This window comes from Aquarana catesbeiana, linkage group LG09, assembly GCF_042186555.1.
Source record: "Aquarana catesbeiana isolate 2022-GZ linkage group LG09, ASM4218655v1, whole genome shotgun sequence".
NCBI classification, from domain to species: domain Eukaryota; kingdom Metazoa; phylum Chordata; class Amphibia; order Anura; family Ranidae; genus Aquarana; species Aquarana catesbeiana.
This window is the reverse complement of record NC_133332.1, coordinates 109,569,933-109,595,332: the sequence shown is the minus strand read 5'-3', so window position 1 is coordinate 109,595,332 and position 25,400 is coordinate 109,569,933.

The window sequence follows — 25,400 nt, the reverse complement described above, 5'->3', positions numbered from 1 at the left end:
TTTTTCTGTTTAATAAAGCCTTTCTTGAGTTAAAAAAAATAAACTGCTAAGGAGGGACTAAAGTGCAGAATAGATAGGTTGAGCTCCAGTGCCACAGTTCAATTCCCACACCACAGTTCCTGGCGGTGATAAACTGCCTTCTAGGCTGGTTGGACAACAATTGGAGGATCTCCTGATGACTGCATATCTTGTCTTCAAGTCTCTGACATAAAGACAGGCATTGCATCATCTTCAAGAGCCCCTGCAACTGGACTTTGCTGCAACATTCATCTGAAGGTATCTCTGTTAATGACTATAGATACCCAGTTATGCATGCACAATTCCACCAGGACTCCAATCGGGCTCTTTGCTGATAACATCTGTTTGTACAGTACATAGGATGTATCTATTATTATAAAGCTTGTATTATTTCCATACTGGTGTGCATCTAAATACTTATGGTTAATGTTATGTGTTTGGGTTAGGTTAAGATAAGTTTTAGCACATCTGTTAGGTTGTCATTGCAGACTATAGTCTAAATGGTGTCACTGGGACAGACAGAAATAGAAACAGGACAGAGGTCCTAACCCTTCCAATGCTAACAATAAATGTGTTCTTGTTGCTGTCTCTGTCCCCATTGGAGATATTTCCCATCACTTCCCTTCCCTGACTCCATCTTACCTGTACAGGAGTTGAGCGTGAATCTCTCAAGAAGAGAGAGACAACAACAAAAGATTAACAGAGACTCTAACCCTTCCCAATTCAAAATTTTAAAAATAAAAATTTGTCTGGGATTGGGCTTTAAAGCTAAATTTTATATATATATATATATATATATATATATATATATATATATATATATATATATATATTCTGTTGCATAATGAATCATGGGGTCACTCGCTTGGCATGAGTGCCGTGCACAGAACACCTTGAAGGCATTCAATAAAGCTGCGTTGCCACTTTTCTGGCATTAATCACTCTTGTTAATGTATTGCTCAAAATAATGAAGCATCTGTGACACTTTTGGTTGTCTACCAAATTCAGGTAGTTCAAAAATGTGCCAAAATCAAAATAAATAATCAACAGTTACGAAAGTAGAGCTTATTAAGACCAACTCTCTTTTGGCATTCAGAGAGAAGCTGATGCAGACAGATTTTGCAAAAGTGTCTCACGTGCTTTCAAAAAGTGGCGCAGCATGAGCCAAATTCAAGTACCAGTTCTAGACAGATACATGAATTTAGTGCATGCTGCACAACTTTTAGAATGCATGAGATGCATGAGTATTTATCGGCGTATAACACGCACCTTAATTTTAAGAGGGAAGTTTCAAGAAAAAAACTTTTGAAGCATCATCCCTTCAATGCAGCCTTATCAGTGCCCATCTGCAGCCTCGCCATTGCCCATTAATGAACCCTGATTAGTGCCCATCTGCAGCCTCGCCATTGCCCATCATTACAGCCTGATTTGTGCCCATCTGCAGCCTTGCCCATCATTGCAGCCTAATCAGTGCGCATCTGCAGCCTTGCCCATCATTGCAGCCTGATCAGTGCCCATCTGCAGCCTTGCCCATCATTGCAGCCTAATCACTGTCCATCTGCAGGCTTGCCCATCATTGCAGCCTAATCAGTGCCCATCTGCAGCCTTGCCCATCATTGCAGTCTGATCACTGCCCATTTGCAGCTTTGCTCATCATTGCAGCCTAATCAGTGCCCATCTTCAGCCTTGCCATTGCCGGAATAGACAGAGCAGGATCTCCTGTGAACTCTGCAAAGTGTTCTCTAATTGAATGAGGTGGAGATTATGACATCATCAACCTGCCTCTTTAGTTTGTCCAATCACAGTATGCCTAAATAATGGAGAAAAATGCAAGGAGTTCTGTGAATGCCGCCCATGGCGACCAAACGACCCCCTGTGTTCACTTTGCAGCAGAGTGGAGGCTCCATATGGGGTGGCCCCAAATCAACTTCTGTTTAGGGTCCTTTAAATCCTTCAGCCAAACTGAAACTCCTAAAGAAGACAGGTAGGTTCGCTAACACTAGCTTGGTGTATTAGTACAGCATTTTTGGGTATTAGACTGACTGCATCTGATTGCAGGTTCTATAGCCATTGTACAATGTAGCTATGTCTCAGCATATATATATGTTTTATTGCTGTTAGTGATAACTGTTACAACCAGATGGACTACTTCAAGCAATAAAAAGTCTAAAAAGATCCTATACCAGAAGGAGAAGATGTGGATCTTCTATTTAAACAGTATGCAACCTTCCGGATTGAATAATGAATTTAATTTGTCCCCTTTTTTGGAACAATGATTTAATAGCAAATAATCTAATTGCACTCTCCCGGAGTCTAATAAACTGCGACTGGGGACCTACATCTTCTCCTGACTGTGATCGGCATTTTCTAAGAAAACAGACTGTATGCAATTTGATTTACAACAATATCCTTGCCTTCCACATGGATGATAGTATCTAATGTGTGAGATGCAATCTATGTGAAATGACAGTCTATGATCTCTCTTTATTTTAGTCCGTGTCACTCATCTGGCCAAATACTAACCGATCAGATTGATGCTGCAGTGCCCTTTGACTATGGGTTTTATATTTCAACAATAATCTGCATAACATACTACCTTGTCATCTCATATAGGGGCAATGATATTGGAATGTCCAAACGTAATTGTATATCTAGATCGCTTGGAATTATTCTATATCCAGCTATCATGTGCGATTTTACTTGCAATTTCATTAGTAATAATATCTTGTCCCATGCATGGATGACAATACACATGATGTAAGTTGTAATTCAATCTAATTGGAATGATAGACTGTTACGCTCTTTATTTCAATTGTCTCATTCCTTGTGTGTCTACTATTTGACCATATATTAATCGATTACCTTACTCAATTGCTACGATATTTTTGCCTTTTGGTTTGGATGATTGTAAATAATGTGTGAGATGTAATTTAATTGAAATAACAGATTGTCCCTTCTCACCTTTATATAATGTTATCTTTATCACTTTATTTTTCGTGTCCACCATATGGCTATATATGCACCGATTAGATCGATAATGCAGCACCCTCTGACTATGGGCCCCATGCATTAACAGCGATTGCTTGACAAGTCTCCCCCCTACCATTTTTATACTGGTGGGAAGTGTAATATTTGAATCTGACCACATACACAAGCCGATCAGATTGAACCTCTATGTATCCACTACCATCAATGGTTTGTCTGAATTCGTAACATAGATGTATGCATGAGTGTGATTGGCACATTTTGGTGAATGCAATTAAGGTTAGGCTATGATATTCAGGTGCTGACCATGATGATAGGAAATTGAATACTAGCCGCAAGGCTATTTAAACATTCAGCTACCGATACCATACTAGCTCTGAAGAAGCTTGGAAACAAGCGAAACGCGTAAGCGCCTAGCATCTGACCCATGTGCAGGTGGCACACAGACTCTCACACATCAATGAGGATACCCCCGTAATTGGATGTGAACATCCTGATTGTCTCGATCGGATCTCGGATATCAGGTTGAGTCCTTGCGGTGAACACTGACGTTGAGCGTCTCTTTTGATTGCCTAAGCTACTAGGTATGAAACGCCGATACGTTTGAACCCTGTGACTCACCTTACATCTTGCTGGAGGAGACCCGGAAGCAACAGCTCATGTCCATAATAGACGAACATGCCGCATGAACGTGTTCTCAATCCACACTAGTGCGGCTATCAGCAACTCTCCTGGGCTCTATCACCTCTCTATTGAAGACGCTAGACGGTGAGCTAAACTGTACCTTTACATATAGGAAGCATCTTATCAATGGCCATTCTCCGTCCATCTTCTATGTACTCAATGTGAGTTTGCCCCCCCCCCCTTGGAGTTGCCACTTTTTACCAACCAACCAGGACACTCTTGCTTTTCACCTTGTTGGTTTTGACACATACATATGTCTAACTGGCTATCGGTTCACATCTGAAGGGACCCTCATTTATCATTAGCACTTGCACTTTACTTAAGAAGGACCGAAAGTCTATTATTCATGCAGCCATTCTGGCTTTGGAAATCCATGAAAATTGCACGGACCCGGGTCCTCAGTGACATTATGCTGATGAGTGTGAGTGCATGAATTTATGATGTATGTGTAATGTCTGCGGTGGCCACCAGCACACAATAGGACTTTTTTGCCCTATTTTTAAATACACATGGTTAGTGGATTGTTCTATTTAGTATTATGACACAATAAAGTTTTTTAGGTTCATAATAGTTTGTTCTTGAGCGGACCATCTTTTTTAGGGGGCTTTCTCCCTTTCTTTTTCTCTTTAAAATGGCTTTCAGCAATGAAAGGGTAAGGGTAACTGATACTACAGTAGTGGGCCTTCACCCGAGTGCTAAGTGGGGGATGAAGGATAAATATTCTTAAATTCAATATTTTGGCTTTTGTATATATTTACTAGCAAACAATGATCCCAAGAAAAAATATTGAGTCAGGAGGAGAAAAAAAACTCATCTTGAGAATACTTCAATATATTCAGTAGGAAGAAAATAACAAACGTGACATGATTAATAAAGAGGTTATGAAATGCAGCCTCTGTGTCAGTGGTATGGTAAAAATGGCAGCTAAATATACCTAGGACAGCAAAATAGAGCAATATTTGGATTTAGCAATGACATTTAGAACAGCATTCATGAAATATAATGGCTGAGAGAAAAACCTGAAATAATTGCTTTGCCCCACTGTCCAATCTAGAGCCAGAATTTACACAGCACAGTGTACACATTATACTCCAATAAAATTTAAATGACATATTTCTTTTACCTAGCTATATTTATATATAATAACATTTTAAAGTGGTGATGGATTATAGTCTTTGTCAATGTTTTATTTAGGTGGAATTCTAGCCCTTACATTTTCCCTTTGACCACAATTACTGGGATAGGAAAATAGGGGGAAATCTCCCCAGTGGGGATGCAGACAGTAGTTAAAAAGGGACAGAGGTTGGTTATCCACAACCACAAAAGGGCTGAAACACTAGTTTAAAGTATAACTAAAGGCAAAACTTTTTTAAAGTTTTGGATAGAGGGGAGATGGATTAGAACACTTGTAAGTTCTTATTGCTGTCTGTGCCCCCACTAAAAAAATTCACTCTCTCTATTTGTCCTGTGTACCATTATCAGCCAAAATTATAGGTTGTCCCCAGAAAAGTAATAGAGGGGAAATTTTCCAATGGAGACACTAGTTCTGGTGCTCTGGGGGTCCCCAAGGAATTACCTTAATTTGCAAGAATCTCCTCTCACTTCCTGTTTGGCTGTGGGACAGGAAGTGAAGGGAAATCTCGCTTTGGGGTGGAGGAACTTGACTGGCATGCACAGAGTCCCGACCTCAACCAGGCCTTCTCGTCCAACATCAGTGCTTGACCTCACAAATGAACTTCTGGAAAAATGGCCAAACATTCCCATAGACATGCTCCTAAACCTTGTAGACAGCCTTCCGAGAAAAGTTGAAGCTGTTATAGCTGCAAAGTGTGGGCCAACTCAATATTGAACCCTACAGACTAAAACAGGGATGCCAATAAAGGTCATGTAAAGGCTGACATCCCAATACTTTTGGAAATATAGTGTATATTATAAAATTTAATAAATAGCATAAAAAAACATGTATTAATATTATAACCAAAATGCCTCTACTTATACACACCATGCATGCATGTGGACAATACAGTGTAGCAGTTTGTGTGTGCCCATCTAGAGAACAATACAGTATAATGCTGTATTGGATAGAAGAGGCTGAAAATGTCTTCTGTATAATGAATATGAAGCGTTCTGTGATTGGATAAGGGTAGATCATGACATTCATCTTTTCCTGCTCTCCACCCTGTTCAATCATGTAAAAATGGCCGAGGTTCCAAGTGAGTGATCTGCTGTGAGAAATGTATGAGACAGGAAGTTGCAGCAGAACCCAGAAGATCAATACCCACAGTGTATCTGGCATGCAATGTGAATTTTAGCAGCCCTTTGGATGTTAGATACAAATCACTGAAGTTAACTTTACTGGCCCAATGTAATTTATAAAAATCATTTTTATCCTGGCGTTCCACTTTAAAGAGATAGAAAAGGTAATAAAATCCCCTTTTTGTGCAGTGGGGATTGGTTTAAACTTCTATAAGATTTTAATTGCAGATTACAACATCACTGGGGATATTTGCACTTACTTCCTTTCCTGATTGCGCACAGGTTGTCACCAGCACAGGCAATAAAGTAGTAAATTGGCTCCTGTCTAAATTGACCCTAGTATGTTCATATATGCATGTAAGTTAGGAACCTTAGATTGTAAGCTCCTGAGGGCAGGGACTGATGTGAATGCACAATATATACTGTATGTAACGCACCGTGTAAATTGACGGCGCTATATACAGTAAGTACCTGCAGTAATAAGTCTTTACACAGGACTCAGACACCAAAAAAACCTAACAGAGGCTTCATTACTTCCTTAAAAAGTATTTCTAATTTTGCAGTCAAGTAGGCAAAAACCCCACTGTATGTTTGTTATGCATTTCCAGTTACACAGCATCATTTTTTAATTTTTACCTTTTAAATGTTTCTGTAGAAGGCCTTGTGGAGGATTGTAAGGTTTTTGGACAGTGTTAAGCCGGCCAATAGATGGTTCGAATCTCGGGCCTGTTCAGCAGGGATCCATCAATCGACTTGGGTACAACTAGCATATCAGATTTTCGGCATATGATTATTGACAGCGGCTATAGCCATTACCATACATTTCAGGAGAACAGTTTCTAGTTTACAGCTGATAATGAAGAGCTGTCAGCACAGTACAGACAAGGTTAATTATGTTAAACATTACTCTGCAGGCCGCTCCTAAACATTACAATGCAGGGAGAGCTTGTTAGGAATTTTAAGCAAGTAAAAAGCTGTAAAAAAGGTAACCAGCAATTTTTAAATCATTTTTAAGTTACACTATGCTAAAGCCTAAGTTTAGGCAAATAAAAAAAAAATCAGCGCAAGCGACATTACTTACAATCAATGCAATGTATCTATTATGCTACTGGCTGGTATTTTTTTTTAAATCTTTCATCCTCCATCCTCAGAAGATTGACTTAGGCTTTATTGGGAACAAAAATAAAGGAGGTGTTGCTCCAATCTGGCCGCAAAAGTGGAAATATAGTTTAATCTGTACAGAACAAAAAACAAAATGTGTCCATAATTTGAATTTATTTGCCATTTGTATAGTTTAACTGTAGCACTACCCCAAAGGAGCCTCTTGGTCATTTGGGTTCTCTGTTCTGCACCTCAACTACGCGAACAACCTCAGTCACTGGCATACCTGGTAAATTAACTCAATGTATTGGTACCAATTTGATTAAATGGTGGTTTGAGCATAACAACAGAAGCTTGCCTTAGACACAGTCTGCTAGACAGTATAATCACTATGCCAAAGTAAGTTGGAATAGAGTTTGGTACCACTAGACCAGAATTAAGTCACGAATCAGCAAAGTCAGCAAGAAACAGTGCATATAAGCACGTTAGCTGCAATGCGAATAATAATACTATAACTAGTCTAGAGTTCACCTCAGGAGGATGACTAGGATATGTTGCAATGTCTCCTGAGAGGTACCTCTTATAGCATAGGCAAGATGTAAAGGTCTCTGTGCACCAGCCGAAAAGTGTCAGGGGCAGTCTTCAGTCCTAACTCTTCAGCTGGCTAGTGCTGGGGCCCAATTGTACTATTGGTGCACATGAGAATTCTCCCAGTCAGGCCTGCAGGCAGCAGTAAGGTTACTATATAGCTGTATGGTGAGTTCCTAAAGGGCTCAGTCTCTCTAGCGGCAGATAGTAAATCCCCACAGTGGCAGTTCACTAGTCCAAGCGATATTACAGCTCAACATCCGGTCACACACAGCAATGCACCCAGGTGACTCTGTCTGTCGGCACCCCCATATTCAGCACTCCAGATACCACTCAGGCCACTGATATTCAGCAGTGATGATGCACACTGGACACTAATGTGTACTCTCTGGTCTCCCCCGTGGCAAACTGTGTCCTCTACAGCCTGAGAAAATGCTGCTCTTTCCCCTCCCCCTGGCAATCTCCCTCTGGGAAATGCAGTTCAAAAGCTCTTGATTACAGTAAGGTCTCTCTCCTCTGGACCACAGTCCCCACTGTGCAGTGCTGCCTGGCTCAGTCTATTGAACTCTTCCTACTCATCACCTCCCTCCTCTCAGTGATACAGCTGTTAACTAGTTCAGCATCACAGGGCAGCAGCTACAGAGAGTAACTTCAGCCAGTGTTTCTCTCTTTCTCCATTCTTAGCCAAGCATCTGGCTATATAACACTTTTTGAACAGAATAATTCACAATTACATTCTTTTGTTATTTGCAGCATGTACCTCCTGTAGGCTTAATTTCAAAGAAAAAGAGTCTGTACCCCAGTCTAATAAAAATGACCTGCCAAAGTCTGAAGAGGACTGTATGACATATTTACAGCAGGTCCACTGTCATTTAATTATGTTTCTAATTATGTATAGCAACAAGTGTTAGTTTAAACATACACACTAGGGTACTATCTTGTAAGCACCAACAGTTTTGTATTCATTAACTGAATTGCTGATAGTACTCTCTAAGGACCAAGCGAGCCATAAAATTCTATTTAATACCCTGATATCTTCAACAAAGCGAAGATTCTATATATTAGCCTGTTAACTGCACATACTTTTAATCACTACCTTTTAAGCAGTTGCTGAACCTGGCAATAAGTCTTATAACTATTTAATACAAAGACATTCCCTCCAATGCTGGAAGCGTTTTCCTGATTAACTGGGCCAATGCTGATAACTAAATGCTGGACCAAATGGTTAAACAGGATTTACAATCAGTTTATGCTGTTCTGTTAAATACACAACCCTGTTTCTCTTTATAGGAAACATAAAGCTGTGAAATAGAAGAGCAAAGGAAGGCTGGAACAGCTCGGATATGAATATTTCAGGATGTCTTTGAAGTTACCAGTGCATTCAGTCAATGTGGAGAAATACTGTTAATGGAGGCACAGCTTACCTGCGTAGAGGGAAACTTTAGTGTATATCAGTGAATGGACATTTTGGGTTATTACTTGTTAAATTCCAGGCAGATATACAAAACACAAATTATTATAGCTCTGTAAACATGAATGCATGAATCATTAAATTTATTTTTTAAAATACAAGCAGTGTGAGTATCTGAATTGACCTGGTATCAGCCTCTTGCAGCCTTTGTACAGCAGGGCTGGAGTGTAAGAGGAAGAAGCAGCAGAAGGATCCAATTGAGTCACATGCTAATAAAAAGCATGCTGATAGAAAGAACAAACTTAGGGATGAGATCATCACTGTGCTGCTCCTCCTATCAGTGTCCAGTAACAGGATGGGGTGGGCCCAGGATGGCCTGGTCTCAAAGGAACTAAGTTGAATTATGCTGGCCCTCAGACTTAGTGCATCTAGTAGCAGAAAAAAGTATGGGGAGGGGGGCTCTCTTAAAGAGGAAGTAAACTTTTACCTATAGGTTAGCCTATAATAAGCACCGTTTAGGAGATATTTAAATTACATGCAGCCGGTGACATCACTGGCGCATGCGCTCTGAAAGAAAAGGCCACGGGTGCCGTTCATTCCGAGCCCTGTGCCATGAATGGCGGTTCCCTAGGGCCTGAGCGGGACTGACGTCATCGTGGCTCCAGCCAATCACAGAGCCGGAGCACGAGAACCTGGAAGCAAGACGGGTGAAAAGGGAAGCGGCTGCAGCGCTGAGATTGCAGCGCTGGAACAGCTTCATTTTAAGGTAAGTTTGACATAATGTGCTAGTATACAATGCCAGATGCTGGTTTAAAAAATTGTCTGTATATTTATTCCAATTGGCTCTGCTGAATGCTTTTGTCCTATACAAAGCTTCAGGATGAACTGGATCATTCCTAATATTCCAGGAAGAGATTATCACAGCCCTTCTGTTTCCAGACGGTGCTGTGGCCCACCTTCCCAACGCAAGTGCAGTGAGCGGCATTTTCCTTATGTCCTCCCTGGTACCTCTACCCAAAGAAACCTCCAAAAAAGATGTCATGTCTGCAGAAAACATGGATATAGGCGTGACACCCGCTTTTATTGTCCCTCCTGTTCTGGCCAACCTGATCTCTGCATCGGTGACTGTTTCAAACGCTACCACACACTAGTGGAGTATTAGCTTAGGGTACAGCATTGCACAGTCCTAGGGCACACTTAGCAAAAGAGAGATCCTAGTGCTGAAGTACCTAATATACAGGGTGACTCTGTAGGTACTTATTGGTCACTTGTGCCAACGTCCCCGATAGTGTATTTAGGAGCATCAAAGGACTAAAAAGATGGGACTTTTAAGGCACAATTGTAATGGACTACAAAAAGTATATAAAAAAGTTGAATTTTATTCATAACATACAAAGAACATGGGGAGTAGACATAGACATTTAAAAACACATCAGATATAGACATACAACATCTGTAGTAACACCATTGAGGGTCCTATCCTGCAGTCTCCTAAGTAATTCTAATGCTCATAACAGTGCAATACATTCCAGGTAAAAGAAAAGGGTAGACTTCCCCTAGAGAGTTGGAGATTGAAGGGGCACTGCAGGTCTGGTATTCCAAAGTGGTGTATTCTCCAATTGCTCTACATGTTTCACGTTGACAAAGAACGCTTCTTCAGGAGCTAGAGGTTCTAATAAAAAATACATGCAAACAGAGAAAAACATATATCAAGATCACAAAAAAGTTAGAGGTTGTTCTCAGTAGGTATACTGTAAAAAACAGTGCAAGTAGTCACTTTATTGGAAAAGGTAGGGAAAAAAGCCGACCCCTAATGGCAAGGCATGGCAGGGGCCCTATAAAAGATTAAGGTCTCAGATGGAAAGGCAGCACAGACCAGCGGTTCAGGACAGCCCATACATAAGGAAGTCTATAAAAGCATTAAGTATCATAATTGAAATTAATGGTTATAATTTGGGCTGATGGGTTAGTAAATAAATAAAGGATGACAATAGTGCATGGTTTGCGGAATGGGTGATTGACCGCAGAACTGAGAGGAAGAGGGGGAGGGGGGAGGGAGGGAAAGTCCGCACAGCCAGACAAAAAGGGGGGGGAGGGAAAGGAGGAAGGGAGAGTGAGAAAAATATGGAAAAAAAAAAGGAAAGAAAGCAAGGGGGGGAGGGGGGGGAAGAGGGAAAAAAAAAAAAAAAGGAACAAACAAGAAAGAAGGCAAAGGGGGAAAAAAAGGGGGAAAAAAGGGGAGAGAAAGGGAGAGGGGGATTGGGAAAAGGAAAGGAAGAGAAGGAAAAGGAGATGCGGAAAGGGTGACTGGGTTAGCAAAATTTATAAACAAAAAATGGCTTACCGATTAGATGTAAAAATCAAAAAGAAAGGTATTCACATAGATGAACTGATTCAGTGGATCGCTAAGAACGATCAGAAGTAAAGGTGTCTCTGAAAAAGATCAAACTGGCAGCAGACAGAGACCGGGGCGTCCCAGATAAATGTAACATCAAATGATTGTAGGTAAGGGGAGAGCTTGTATGAGCTGCAGTTCTGGTGTATAAAAGAAAGCATAGATACAGATGACAATAATCAAAAATATAAATACTGAGGTCAGTGCATGTCTATGTGTAAAAGCCTTGCCAGAAACGGCAGCCGTCAATCAGACTTACCGCACAGTAAATGACAAAAAGATTCTGGGACTGCACCGCTCTGCTGGGTTGCTGCCTGTTGTATGTCCCACCAAAATGAGAAAAACAGGGCACACTTACACAGGGTCTCAAAAGATGAGATGGCCATCACATTTTGAGAGACCCTAATCTGGAACGTTTACAGTTGCAGTTTACAGTTTATAAAAAAAGATTAAAAATAAATAAAAAACACAAAAAAAAAACCAAAAAAAAATAAAAAAAGCCAAAAAGAGTTGTCGTTTTATTTTTCTTCTCTCTCTATTGTTTTCTCTCTTACGTTTGCTCTTTATAGTCCGCTCTATTGTTTGCTCTCTATTGTTCTATATCTATTGTTCTCTCTCTATTGCTACTGTATTTTAGAACTGTAATGTTTTATTTTTACTGTGTTTTATTGTATTTGCTTTGTAGGTATGGTATGTCTTACTGCTGTATGTTACTTTGTTTATTGTTAACCATCATTTGCTTAGCAGGTACACTATTCAGCTGCAGCACGGGTTTATTTATTCTGACTGTAAGGAAGATAGGGGGCGCTAGATACCATATTATTCAAGTGCTCTAAATAAATAAATAAATCTCCTGCATTACCAAAAAAAATGGAAATGTAAGAAAGCTAGGGGGCGCTAGATACCATACTATTCAAGTGCTTTAAATAAATAAATATCCTGCATTACCAAAAAAATGAAAAACATAATAATGACAAATCATAATTAGATTACACATTGGAGTGCCCACAATAGTGAAACAAATATATAGTGATTGATTGTCCACATAAAAAAGTGTTTTGAAGTGGTTGAAATGATATCTTTCAATAATATCCCAATCTTGTTGCTGTAAACGAAAGGTTTTCCATCACCAAAGGAAAATAAGAAAAAGGAAAACACCTCGAAGTAGTAGATATCTGCTTACCAGGAACCAATGACTCCTTTAGTTAAAAAGAGAGTCACTAGCGCTTGTGCAGGGTTGTGCCTGCTCACATGGATGGCCGGACTGTGGTTGGTATTATAGGCATGGATCGTTCCCGTCAAGCTCATTCAAGATAGGATAAGGATACATAGGAAACAAAAACAGTCTCCATAGCGTAAAACCATTTATTAAAACAGTAAACAAATTAAAAAGCCAAATGGCCGCTTACATTGGTGGGTGCCTACCCGGCACTGGGGCTGCTTGCATGTCAGGGTGACTTCACAGTCAGAAAAAGCCTTTCATGTCTCCTCCACGCTGGCGTGCGTTCCAGCTTACACAGGGGGGCAGCCAAAGGATCCGGATGTTGTTGGGTGATAGGACATGTGACCACGTACCGCTCCGACGTACGTTTCGTAGTGAACGTCTAGTAAACGTCTAGTAAATTGGGGAGCAGCTTACACTGATTGTTTATATATTTCCACAAATTTTCTTTATTGTTGGGAATGTTTTTTTACTAGATGTATCACCAGTATATGTAATTCATATATATTATCTGCTATCGACACCATTGGCGCGAAGGTTTTTACTATTTTCTACTTATTTATTCTGACAGCAACAGCGTTTGCTCCCACGATACGTAAAGCCGTGACTCCAGCACTGTAGGAGGTGATTTCACCACCACAGTTAAAAAAAAGAGCATATATGCCAAAGCATGGGGGCAGGGGTGGAGGGGCAATTTGCTCCTAACATTAGGGGCGGATTGCCCCCATGCTTTGGCATATATTTTTTTAGGAACAGATTGCGATAAAAAATAAGTTGTTTTATTGAGTTAATGTTTTATTGTTAACATTGTTTGCTTTTCAGTTATGCCATTCAGCTGCAGCACTGATTTATGTATCTTGACAGCAACAGTGTTTGCTCTCACGATACCTAAATCAGCGACTTCATCTCTGTAGGAGGTTATTTCACCACCACAGTTAAAAAAAATGGTGCATGTATGCCCATCATTAGAAGTGGGTGGATGAAGGACAGCATTCTAATGGTGGGCATACCCACTGATCAATCTCTTTTTTTCATTCAGCCCACAGGCTACATGAAAAAAAGAACATTACAATATGTGATCAAACAATGACCAGCAATGTACTGATATGTTGCTGGATTTTAAATGGTTATACCATAATGATACCTGCAGGTTTAGGTATCATCTTGGTATCATTCTTTTCAGCCAGTGGTCAGCTTTCACGTAAAAGCAATCCTAGCAGCTAATTAACCTCTAGACTGCTTTTACAAGCAGTGGGAGGGAAAGTTCCTTCCCTCCTGCCATCTTCCATGGTTTTCTCTGGCTCTCCTGTCCCACCAGGGAACCCGAAAATGCAGCCAGTGGTTCCACCAGCTGACCATGGGGTTGAACGGAGACCAGAGCAGCTCCAATCGTCTCTATGGCCTAAGAAACCGGAAGCTACGAGCATTTCATGACTTAGGTTTCGCCGGATATAAACAGCACCATTGGGAAAGCATTTTATCACACCAATCTTGGTGTGGTCAGATGCTTTGAGGGCTGAGGAGAGATCTAGGGTCTAATAGACCCCATTTTTTTCAAAAAAGAGTACCTGTCACTACCTATTGCTATCATAGGGGATATTTACATTCCCCGAGATAACAATAAAAATGATAAAAAATTAAAGGAACAGTTTAAAAATGAAATAAAAAAAAGCAAAAGAAAAAAAAGAAAAAAAAAAGCACCCCTGTCCCCCTATGCTTACGCGCAAAGATGAACGCAAGCGTTGGTCTCGTGTCGTATGTAAACAGCAATTTCACCATGCATGTGAGGTATCACCACGAACGTCAGATCGAGGGCACTCATTTTAGAAGTAGACCTCCTCTGTAAATCTAAAGTAGTAACCTGTAAAGGCTTTTAAAGGCTTTTAAAAATGTATGTAGTTTGTCGCCGCTGCACGTGTGTGCGCAATTTTAAAGCTTTTATTATTTCATCAAACATTTGGGCAATATAGTGTGTTTTAGTGCATTTAAATTCAAAAAGGTGTTTTTTTTTTTTTTAAATTGCGTGCGCACATTGCTGCGCACATGCTGTGTGAAAAAAATTGCAACATCCACCATTTTAATCTGTAGGGCCTTTGCTTTAAAAAAATATATAAATATTTGGGGGTTCAAAGTAATTTTCTTGCAAAAAAAAAAATATTTTTTCATGTAAACAAAAAGTGTCAGAAAGGGCTTTGTTTTCAAGTGGTTAGAAGAGTGGTTGATGTGTGACATAAGCTTCTAATGTGGTACATAAAATGTCAGGACAGTTCAAGCCCCCCCAAATGGCCCCATTTTGGAAAGTAGACACCCCATGCTATTTGCTGATAGTAATGTTGAGTCCATGGAATATTTTATTGTTTGCCACAAGTTTTGAGAAAATTACAAACTTTTTTTTTTTTTGCACAAACTTCTCACTAAATGATATATTGCTCAAACATGCCATGGGCATATGTGGAATTTCACCCCAAAATACATTCTGCTGCTTCTCCTGAGTACAGGGATACCACATGTGTGAGACTTTTTGCGAGCCTAACAGCGTACAGAACCCCAAAAACCAATCAACGCCTTCAGGCTTTCTAAGGGCGTAAAATGGTGATTTCACTTCCTCACTACCACCAATCACAGTTTTGGAGGCCATGAAATGTCAAGATAGCACAAAATCTGCTTTCCAAAATCCCAATTTTGGAAAGCAGACATTTCATGCTATTTTCTGAGAGGCATGTTGTATGCATCGAATATTTTATGCATCGGGAAAATTAAAATTTTTATTCATTTTTAATTTTTTTTACACAAAATTGTCACTAAATTATATATTGTTCATGCATGCCATTGTTATATGTGGAATTACACCCCAAAATACATTCTGCTGCTCCTCCTGAGTATGGGAATACCACATGTGTGAGAATTTTTGGGAGCCTAGCCGTGTACGGGACCCCAAAAACTAATCACCGCCTTCAGGCTTTCTAAAGGTGTAAAATTGTGATTTTACGCCTCACTACCTATCACAGTTACGGTGGCCCTGAAATGTCCAAATAGCGCAACCCCCCCCCCCAAAAAATGACCCCATTTTGGAAAGTAGACACCTCAAGGTATTTGCTAAGAGGCATGGTGAGTATTTTGCAGCTCGCATTTGTTTTTGAAAATGAAGAAAGAAAATTAAAATGTATTTTTTTTTTCTTTTTTTGATTTTCAAAACTTTGTGACAAAAAGCGAGATCTGCAAAAAACTCAGCACGTCTCTCTGCAAATAACTTGGGGTGTCTACTTTCCAAAATGGGATAATTTGGGAGCATTTTGTACTATATGGGCATTTCATGGCCTCCAAAACTGTGATAGGCAGTGAGGAGTGAAATAAAAAATTTACGCCCTTTGAAAGCCTGAAGGCGGTGATTGTTTTTCGGGGTCGTGTACACGGTTAGACTGCCAAAAAGTCCCATACATGTGGTATCCCCATACTCTGGAGAAGCAGCAGAATGTATTTTGGGGTGTAATTCCACATATAACTATGCCATGTTTGAACAATATATCATTTAGTGAGAACTTTGTGCAAAAAAAATAAAGTTTGTAAACTTTAAAATGATAAAATATTCCATGGACTCAACATGCCTCTGAAAAAATAGCTTGAAGTATCTTCTTTCCAAAATTGGGTCATTTGGGGGGGGGGGGGTTGTGCTATCTTTACATTTCATGGCCTCCGAAACTGTGATAGGTAGTGAGGAAGGGAAATCACCATTTTACGTCCTTAGAAAGCCCGAAGGCTGTGATTTGTTTTTGGGGTCCTGTACACGGCTAGGCTCCCAAAAAGTCTCACAAATGTGGTATCCCTGTACTCAGGAGAAGCAGTAGAATGTATTTTGGCATGTCATTTCACATGCCCATGGCATGTTTGAGCAATATATCATTTAGTGAGAACTTTGTGCAAAAACAAAAAAAAGTTTGTCATTTTCCTGCAACTTGTGGCAAAATATTCCATGGACTCAACATTCCTCTCAGCAAATAGCTTGGGGTGTCTACTTTCCAAAATGGGGTCATTTGGGGGGGAGGTTGTGCTTTTTTGGCATTTTATGGCCTTCGAAACTGTGATAGGTAGTGAGGAGTGAATTTAAAAATTTACACTCTAATGCCCTGTACACACGATAGGATTTTCCAATGGAAAATGTGTGATAGGACCTTGTTGTCAGAAATTCCGACCGTGTGTACGCTCCATCACACATTTTCCATAGGAATTTCTGACACACAAAGTTTGAGAGCTTGCTATAAAATTTTCCGACAACAAAATCCGTTGTCGGAAATTCCGATCGTGTGTACACAAATCCGACGAACAAAGTGCCACGCATGCTCAGAGTAAATTAAGAGACGAAAGCTATTGGCTACTCTCCCATTTATAGTCCCGACGTACGCGTTTTACGCCACCGCGTTCAGAACGATTGGATTTTTCGACAACTTTGTGTGACCGTGTGTATGCAAGACAAGTTTGAGCCAACATCTGTCGGAAAAAATCCATGGATTTTGTTGTCGGAATGTCTGATCAATGTCCGACCGTGTGTACAGGGCATTAGAAATCCTGAAGGAGCTGCATATAAGCTATATTGCACCAAACAGGTGCACCTACCAATATACTGGAAACTAACCACTACATATACAGTAGAACAGACCTAGCAAGCTGGCACTGTGCATATGAAATAATAACCAGGAGAGGACAGAGATACTCTGTCTGTCACAAGGATTCAGATATACACTCAGTAGCTGCATTTAAACTATTAGATCATAGGAATACTTGCATTATAGTTCCTTCTGGCTTGGAGTTTAGCAGCATGAACAGGACATGTGGCTGAAATGTTCTCTCACTCTCCACTTCCTCTTTCCAGGGTTCCAAGCCAACAACCCATAGACAGGAAGTGCCTACATAATATATTTACAGACATTTACAATGCTGAACCTGAATCCCATTCAGATCAATAGGAGCTTAACCTATTGAATCAAATATGTCCAAATGTAAGGACAGATATAAGCAGGGAAAAAGAAAATACCTGCCTGGTACTGTTATGGATTGTAAAGGGCTTGGAATGGGAACCATTATCCTTGACAGTAGCCTAGGGGGTGGAAAAAAGGGTTTGTTTCAAAGTCTCTAATGGAGCCTCATATGGGCCAAAGTTTAATCTAAAAAGTCACAATCCACCCTATGGGAATGGTTTCATCCCTGAACTTTGCAATTAGGTTTATGGTTTAGATAACATTAGCTCAAGTTTCCAGATGAAACCTGCTTAGTCGGGGTGCATGAGGCATTGGAGAATAAGATAAAGCCTGTTTGCCATGATTGTAGAAAAAAGCTTAAGGCCATAGTTAAAGCCTGGTACACACTATTGTTTTTCTTGTTCAACCCAGTGGACTGAAAAAACTGAAGAGCTCAGGAGGAGCCGCTGTACTAATAATCCGTTAGTACAACGATCTCCCCTGCTGAGCTATTGTGTTCCGACAGAGGGACGGCTCTCCAGAACACATCAGTCAACACTCTCAGCCATTGGCTGCCTGTGAGCACTGATCGGGTGCCAAATGGCAGACCTTTTTTGGCTATGCCACTTTGACAGAAGCTGACCGACTGGCTGCCATACACACGTCCCGAATGTCGGCCAGTTTCTATTGAACCAGCTATTGTCGCCTGATATTCAGCACGTGTGTACCCTTTAGTAAAGAAATGAGCCAGTAGCTAGGACAGTTGGAGGGATCTTCACCCTGCTTAGTAATGGTTGAAATATTAGAACGTAAGAGGTTCAGGGGAAGGCTATGGCATTTGTACATGCATTGACTGCTTCTGAAAAGTGTGGACAAAGGTGAGGAAAAAGCATTTTGTAGTCAAACATGGTAGGGCCTCAGGGCCTGGGGCCTTCCCACGTGGGGCAGCAGAGAGTGCATGAAGTAGTTCATTGTTGTAATAGATGCAGATAACAATTGTTTCTCTTCTTCCTTGAAGCCAGACAGGGCTACTAATTCAAGGTCAGAAGTTATAGCAGCACTCCTGTCCTAGCATTGTTCCTCAGATAGGGGAGAATTCAGCTGGTAAGATGTCATTTTTTATATTTATCAACTAAGTAGGATATGCATTTAGCCATCTATAATATTTGTGTACCAAAAGAGAAAAAAACATGGAGGCTTTGCAAATCCCAAGCTGATAATCATGGTTGCAGGAGTGGACTGGATAAATTGATAGCTAACAGAGTTTTAGATTAATTACTTGCTTCTATTAGCAATGATAGTCTGTAAATTTGAAGAAATTGACATTATCATGCTACTTCTACACGGGAATTATTATGCTGTGTGCCTCACTGAACAAGTAACTATCTGGATAAGGACATTGATATTTTATAAAACCATATGTTTTATCTCTATGCATCCTACAGAATTCAGGGATTACATCCATAATTTTTTATTAGCCTTGACAGTTAACATTTTCCTAATAGAGGGAACGTGAGTGCCGGAAGGCTATGTAGGTCATTTGCGACATCATTTGGAATATGTTTTTACCTATCCTATGAAATCATAAAGCATGTGTACCTTACTGAACAGGTAACTATCTGGATAAAGATATTATGTGTTTTCACTATGCATCCTATGGAATTCAGGAATATCATCTATGATTTTTTTTATTAACCTTGGCAGTCCACAAGGCTATGTAGGTCAATTGGGAAATCATTTGAAACATAGCTTTACCTATCCATACAATTAGCTTCTCATCAGGATCCCCACTCTTCTCCCGATACAGTATAGAAGATGTAATCTCTCCGTTATGTGCTTGATTGAAGAAAACATTACACACCCTCTTAAGGATGACAACTTGCTGACCCACCACAGTATATATACTGCGACGGGGCAGCTGCTACAGGCAAAGCGTTGTACCCGTACATCGCTGTCTGTTCCTGGGTATTGGGAGTGCACCCCAGCCTGCTTACTCCCCTGTGATTTGACACAGACTCTGTCAGCAGATCCTGCCCAACGATTCATGGCTAGGACCTGCTGGTCGGCTGTGTCGAATCACAGCCCAGAGCCCTGTGTTGACAATCAACACAGGGCACTGTACAGAGGGAACAATTGCTTTGTTTCCTTTCCCTGTAAAGCAGGGAAACAAAACAAATTAAAACTGTATTAAAAATCAGCACATATTACACACATTACACATTGTTGGGCACACAATTAACCCCTTGATTGACCCTAGATGTTATCCCCTTCCCAGCCAGTGTCATTAGTACAGTGACAGTGTATATTATTAGCACTGATCACTGTATTAGTGTCGCTGGAAATGTCAGTGGCAGTTAGTCAGTTCCCACAAAGTGTCACTGCTATGCTCACAGCATGGCAGGTACACGCGGGTCTGTCCCTTCAATAAGATCTCTGCACTACCCCCTCCCCACACTGCCTGTCTTATTTATACAAGATGTGAAGTGTGGCTGCTCTGGACAAAGGGCAAGACTTTTTAAGTTAAGAGGGGGTCTGTGATGGGTCAGTCTGTGATGGGGGTCTGTGATGGGTCAGTCTGTAATGGGGGGCCTGTGATGGGTCAGTCTGTGAGGGGGAGTCTGTGATGGGTCAGTCTGTGAGGGGGGTCTATGATGGGTCAGTCTGTGATGGGTCAGTCTGTGATGGGGATCTGTGATGGGTCAGTCTGTGATGGGGATCTGAGATGGGTCAGTCTGTGATGGGGGGTCTGTGATGGGTCAGTCTGGGACGGGGAGCCTGTGATGGGTCAGTCTGTGAGGGGGAGTCTGTGATGGGTCAGTCTGTGAGGGGGGTCTGTGATGGGTCAGTCTGTGATGGGGATCTGAGATGGGTCAGTCTGTGATGGTCAGACTGGGATGGGGGTCTGAGATGGGGGCCTGTGACATGCACAGGAGGCTGCGGTGTGGAGGATATCATGTGGAGTCATAGCACCAATATGACACTTGGACCTCTGCTAAAAGAAACTTTTTCTGACCGGACCCCCGTGAATTTTAATTCACTACCCCTGATATATACCATTGTTTGTAGACGCAAAAACTTTCACGCAAAACAATTATTATACACTTTTTGGGATTGGATTTTTTTTTCCAAAGACAGAATACATTTTGGTCTAAATTTATAAAGAAACTTGATTTTTTTAATTTATTTTTTATTGGATATGTTTTATAGCAGAAAGTATAAAATATATATATTTTTTAAATTTTTTGGTATTTTTCATTTATATAGCAAAAAATAAAAAACCCAGTGGTTGTCAAATACCACCAAAAGAAAGCTCTATTTGTGTGGAAAAAAATTACATAAATTTCATTTGTGGCAGTGTTGCATGACTGCGCAATTTCCAGTTAAAACAGCGCAGTGCCGAATAGCAAAAAATAGCCTGGTTATAAAGGGGGTAAAATCTTGCGGAGCTCAAGTGGATATATTATTCGTAACCATTTTTTCAATTGTACTGCAACACAAGCACTTCTGATTACATGTAAAGAAGATTTTTTTTGTGTGTGTGTCTTTCCAGGGTAAACTAGATTAGGCCTTTAACCTTAATGCTGATAATCATTTGTACATTAAGGAGATGGTGTCCAACTGTGATTAAAAATAAAACTGTAGTCACAAGAACTGTAGGGAGGAGTTTGATGAATAACTGGTAACATAAATAATTAAATCATGTCTGTCTCCGAATTCATAAAATAGAGAGCAAAGAGAATTCCAATGGACAACTGATCTGTTTTCCTGAAAGTAAAGCTCCGAACATCATGGTTTTATTAATGAACATAATAGGCTCCTACAGCTAGGTTCATCCTATTAAAGTTAGCCTGATACAAACCTTGGCAATTGAAATTGATTACAAATGACTGAGCAGAGGTTACTTTCAGTGAAAACTTATGTAGAATTAACAGTAGAGATGGGGTGCCAAATTTCTATGCTAATCCAGTCTTCTCCTGTAAAATTACACTGCGTCTTGACTCACCTTCCCATTCGTCTTAAGCCTCCTTATTGATTTTTTAAAAATATTTGGCAGCCTCACTAATCTATAGTCGGTCTAAGAAAGTCAGAGGGGGTGCAGCCAAGCTTATGATTTACAGGAAATTATAAGATTTGTATAAAAGTTCAGCAACCTATATATCCACATCTACTAATTATGTTTACATACAGTTTTGATTGAAGGTAACAGCTTTTTCACATTATATGCTTAGACTGAGTAGTTATGTATAAATGAATAAGATATAAAAATGGTGCATGCAGCAGACACATGAGAACAGTGGTCAGCTCTCACAGTAATGAATGCATAAGTAAATGGAATCTATCCTATCAACTTAAATCACCAAATAACAATCCAGCATGATTGTTTGCTTTCTTATGCAACTCTATAGCTCATTATTAGGGATGAGCCAAGCACCCCCTGGTTCGGTTCGCACCAGAACTTGTGAACAGACAAAAAATTTGTGCAAACACGCGAACACCATTAACCACTTAAGGACTGCCTAACGCCGATTTACGTCGGCAAAGCGGCACGGGCAGGCAAAATCACGTACATGTACGTGATTTGCCTTCCGCGGGTGGGGGGTCCGATCGGACCCCCCCCCGCCGCCCGAGGCGGTCCCGTTCTGTTCCCCGGCGATCCGAGATGAGGGGGAGGCCATCCGTTCGTGGCCCCCCCCTCGCGATCGCCGCCGGCCAATGGGAACATTCCTTTGCTGCTGTATGCTAAACAGCAGCAAAGGAAATGATGTCATCTCCCCTCAGCTCGGTATTCCGTTCCAGCGCCGAGGGGAGAAGACATCAATGTAAGTGCACAACACACACACACACAGTAGAACATGCCAGGCATACAAAACACCCCGATCCCCCCCCCGATCGCCCCCCGATCCCCCCCCAATCACCCCCCCCCCCTGTCACAAACTGACACCAGCAGTTTTTTTTTTTTTTTAGTTTTTTTTTTTTTTTCTGATTACTGCATAGTGTCAGTTTGTGACAGTTACAGTGTTGGGACAGTGAGTATTACCCCCCTTTAGGTCTAGGGTACCCCCCTAACCCCCCCTAATAAAGTTTTAACCCCTTGATCACCCCCTGTCACCAGTGTTGCTAAGCGATCATTTTTCTGATCGCTGTATTAGTGTCACTGGTGACGCTAGTTAGGGACGTAAATATTTAGGTTCGCCGTCAGCGTTTTATAGTGTCAGGGACCCCCATATACTATCTAATAAATGTTTTAACCCCTTGATTGCCCCCTAGTTAACCCTTTCACCACTGATCACCGTATAAACGTTACGGTTGACGCTGGTTAGTTCGTTTATTTTTTATAGTGTCAGGGCACCCGCCGTTTATTACCGAATAAAGGTTTAGCCCCCTGATCGCCCGGCGGTGATATGCGTCGCCCCAGGCAGCGTCAGATTAGCGCCAGTACCGCTAACACCCACGCACGCAGCATACGCCTCCCTTAGTGGTATAGTATCTGATCGGATCAATATCTGATCCGATCAGATCTATACTAGCGTCCCCAGCAGTTTAGGGTTCCCAAAAACGCAGTGTTAGCGGGATCAGCCCAGATACCCGCTAGCACCTGCGTTTTGCCCCTCCGCCCGGCCCACCCAAGTGCAGTATCGATCGATCGCTGTCACTTACAAAACACTAAACGCATAACTGCAGCGTTTGCAGAGTCAGGCCTGATCCCTGCGATCGCTAACAGTTTTTTTGGTAGCATTTTGGTGAACTGGCAAGCAAGCACCAGGCAGCGTCAGGTTAGCGCCAGTAGCGCTAACACCCACGCACGCACCGTACACCTCCCTTAGTGGTATAGTATCTGATCCGATCAATATCTGATCCGATCAGATCTATACTAGCGTCCCCAGCAGTTTAGGGTTCCCAAAAACGCAGTGTTAGCGGGATCAGCCCAGATACCTGCTAGCACCTGCGTTTTGCCCCTCCGCCCGGCCCGGCCCACCCAAGTGCAGTATCGATCGATCACTGTCCCTTACAAAACACTAAACGCATAACTGCAGCGTTCGCAGAGTCAGGCCTGATCCCTGCGATCGCTAACAGTTTTTTTGGTAGCGTTTTGGTGAACTGGCAAGCACCAGCCCCAGGCAGCGTGAGGTTAGCGCCAGTACCGCTAACACCCACGCACGCAGCATACACCTCCCTTAGTGGTATAGTATCTGAACGGATCAATATCTGATCCGATCAGATCTATACTAGCGTCCCCAGCAGTTTAGGGTTCCCAAAAACGCAGTGTTAGCGGGATCAGCCCAGATACCTGCTAGCACCTGTGTTTTGCCCCTCCGCCCGGCCCAGCCCAGCCCACCCAAGTGCAGTATCGATCGATCACTGACACTTACAAAACACTAAACACATAACTGCAGCGTTCGCAGAGTCAGGCCTTGATCCCTGCGATCGCTAACAGTTTTTTTGGTAGCGTTTTGGTGAACTGGCAAGCACCAGCGGCCTAGTACACCCCGGTCGTAGTCAAACCAGTGCAGCAACACTTGGTGACGTGGCCAGTCCCATAAGTGCAGTTCAAGCTGGTGAGGTGGCAAGCACAAGTAGTGTCCCGCTGCCACCAAGAAGACAAACACAGGCCCGTCGTGCCCATAGTGCCCTTCCTGCTGCATTCGCCAATCCTAATTGGGAACCCACCACTTCTGCAGCGCCCGTACTTCCCCCATTCACATCCCCAATCAAATGCAGTCGGCTGCATGAGAGGCATTTTCTTTATGTCCTCCCGAGTACCCCTACCCAACGAACCCCCCAAAAAAGATGTTGTGTCTGCAGGAAGCGCGGATATAGGCGTGACACCCGCTATTATTGTCCCTCCTGTCCTGACAATCCTGGTCTTTGCATTGGTGAATGTTTTGAATGCTACCATTCACTAGTTGAGTATTAGCGTAGGGTACAGCATTGCACAGACTAGGACACACTTTCACAGGGTCTCCCAAGATGCCATCGCATTTTGAGAGACCCGAACCTGGAACCGGTTACAGTTACAAAAGTTAGTTACAAAAAAAGTGTCAAAAAAAAAAAATATATATAAAATAAAAAAAAATAGTTGTCGTTTTATTGTTCTCTCTCTCTCTATTCTCTCTCTATTGTTCTGCTCTTTTTTACTGTATTCTATTCTGCAATGTTTTATTGTTATTATGTTTTATCATGTTTGCTTTTTCAGGTATGCAATTTTTTATACTTTACCGTTTACTGTGCTTTATTGTTAACCATTTTTTTGTCTTCAGGTACGCCATTCACGACTTTGAGTGGTTATACCAGAATGATGCCTGCAGGTTTAGGTATCATCTTGGTATCATTCTTTTCAGCCAGCGGTCGGCTTTCATGTAAAAGCAATCCTAGCGGCTAATTAGCCTCTAGACTGCTTTTACAAGCCGTGGGAGGGAATGCCCCCCCCCCACCGTCTTCCGTGTTTTTCTCTGGCTCTCCTGTCTCAACAGGGAACCTGAGAATGCAGCCGGTGATTCAGCCAGCTGACCATAGAGCTGATCAGAGACCAGAGTGGCTCCAAACATCTCTATGGCCTAAGAAACCGGAAGCTACGAGCATTTTATGACTTAGATTTCGCCGGATGTAAATAGCGCCATTGGGAAATTGGGGAAGCATTTTATCACACCGATCTTGGTGTGGTCAGATGCTTTGAGGGCAGAGGAGAGATCTAGGGTCTAATAGACCCCAATTTTTTCAAAAAAGAGTACCTGTCACTACCTATTGCTATCATAGGGGATATTTACATTCCCCGAGATAACAATAAAA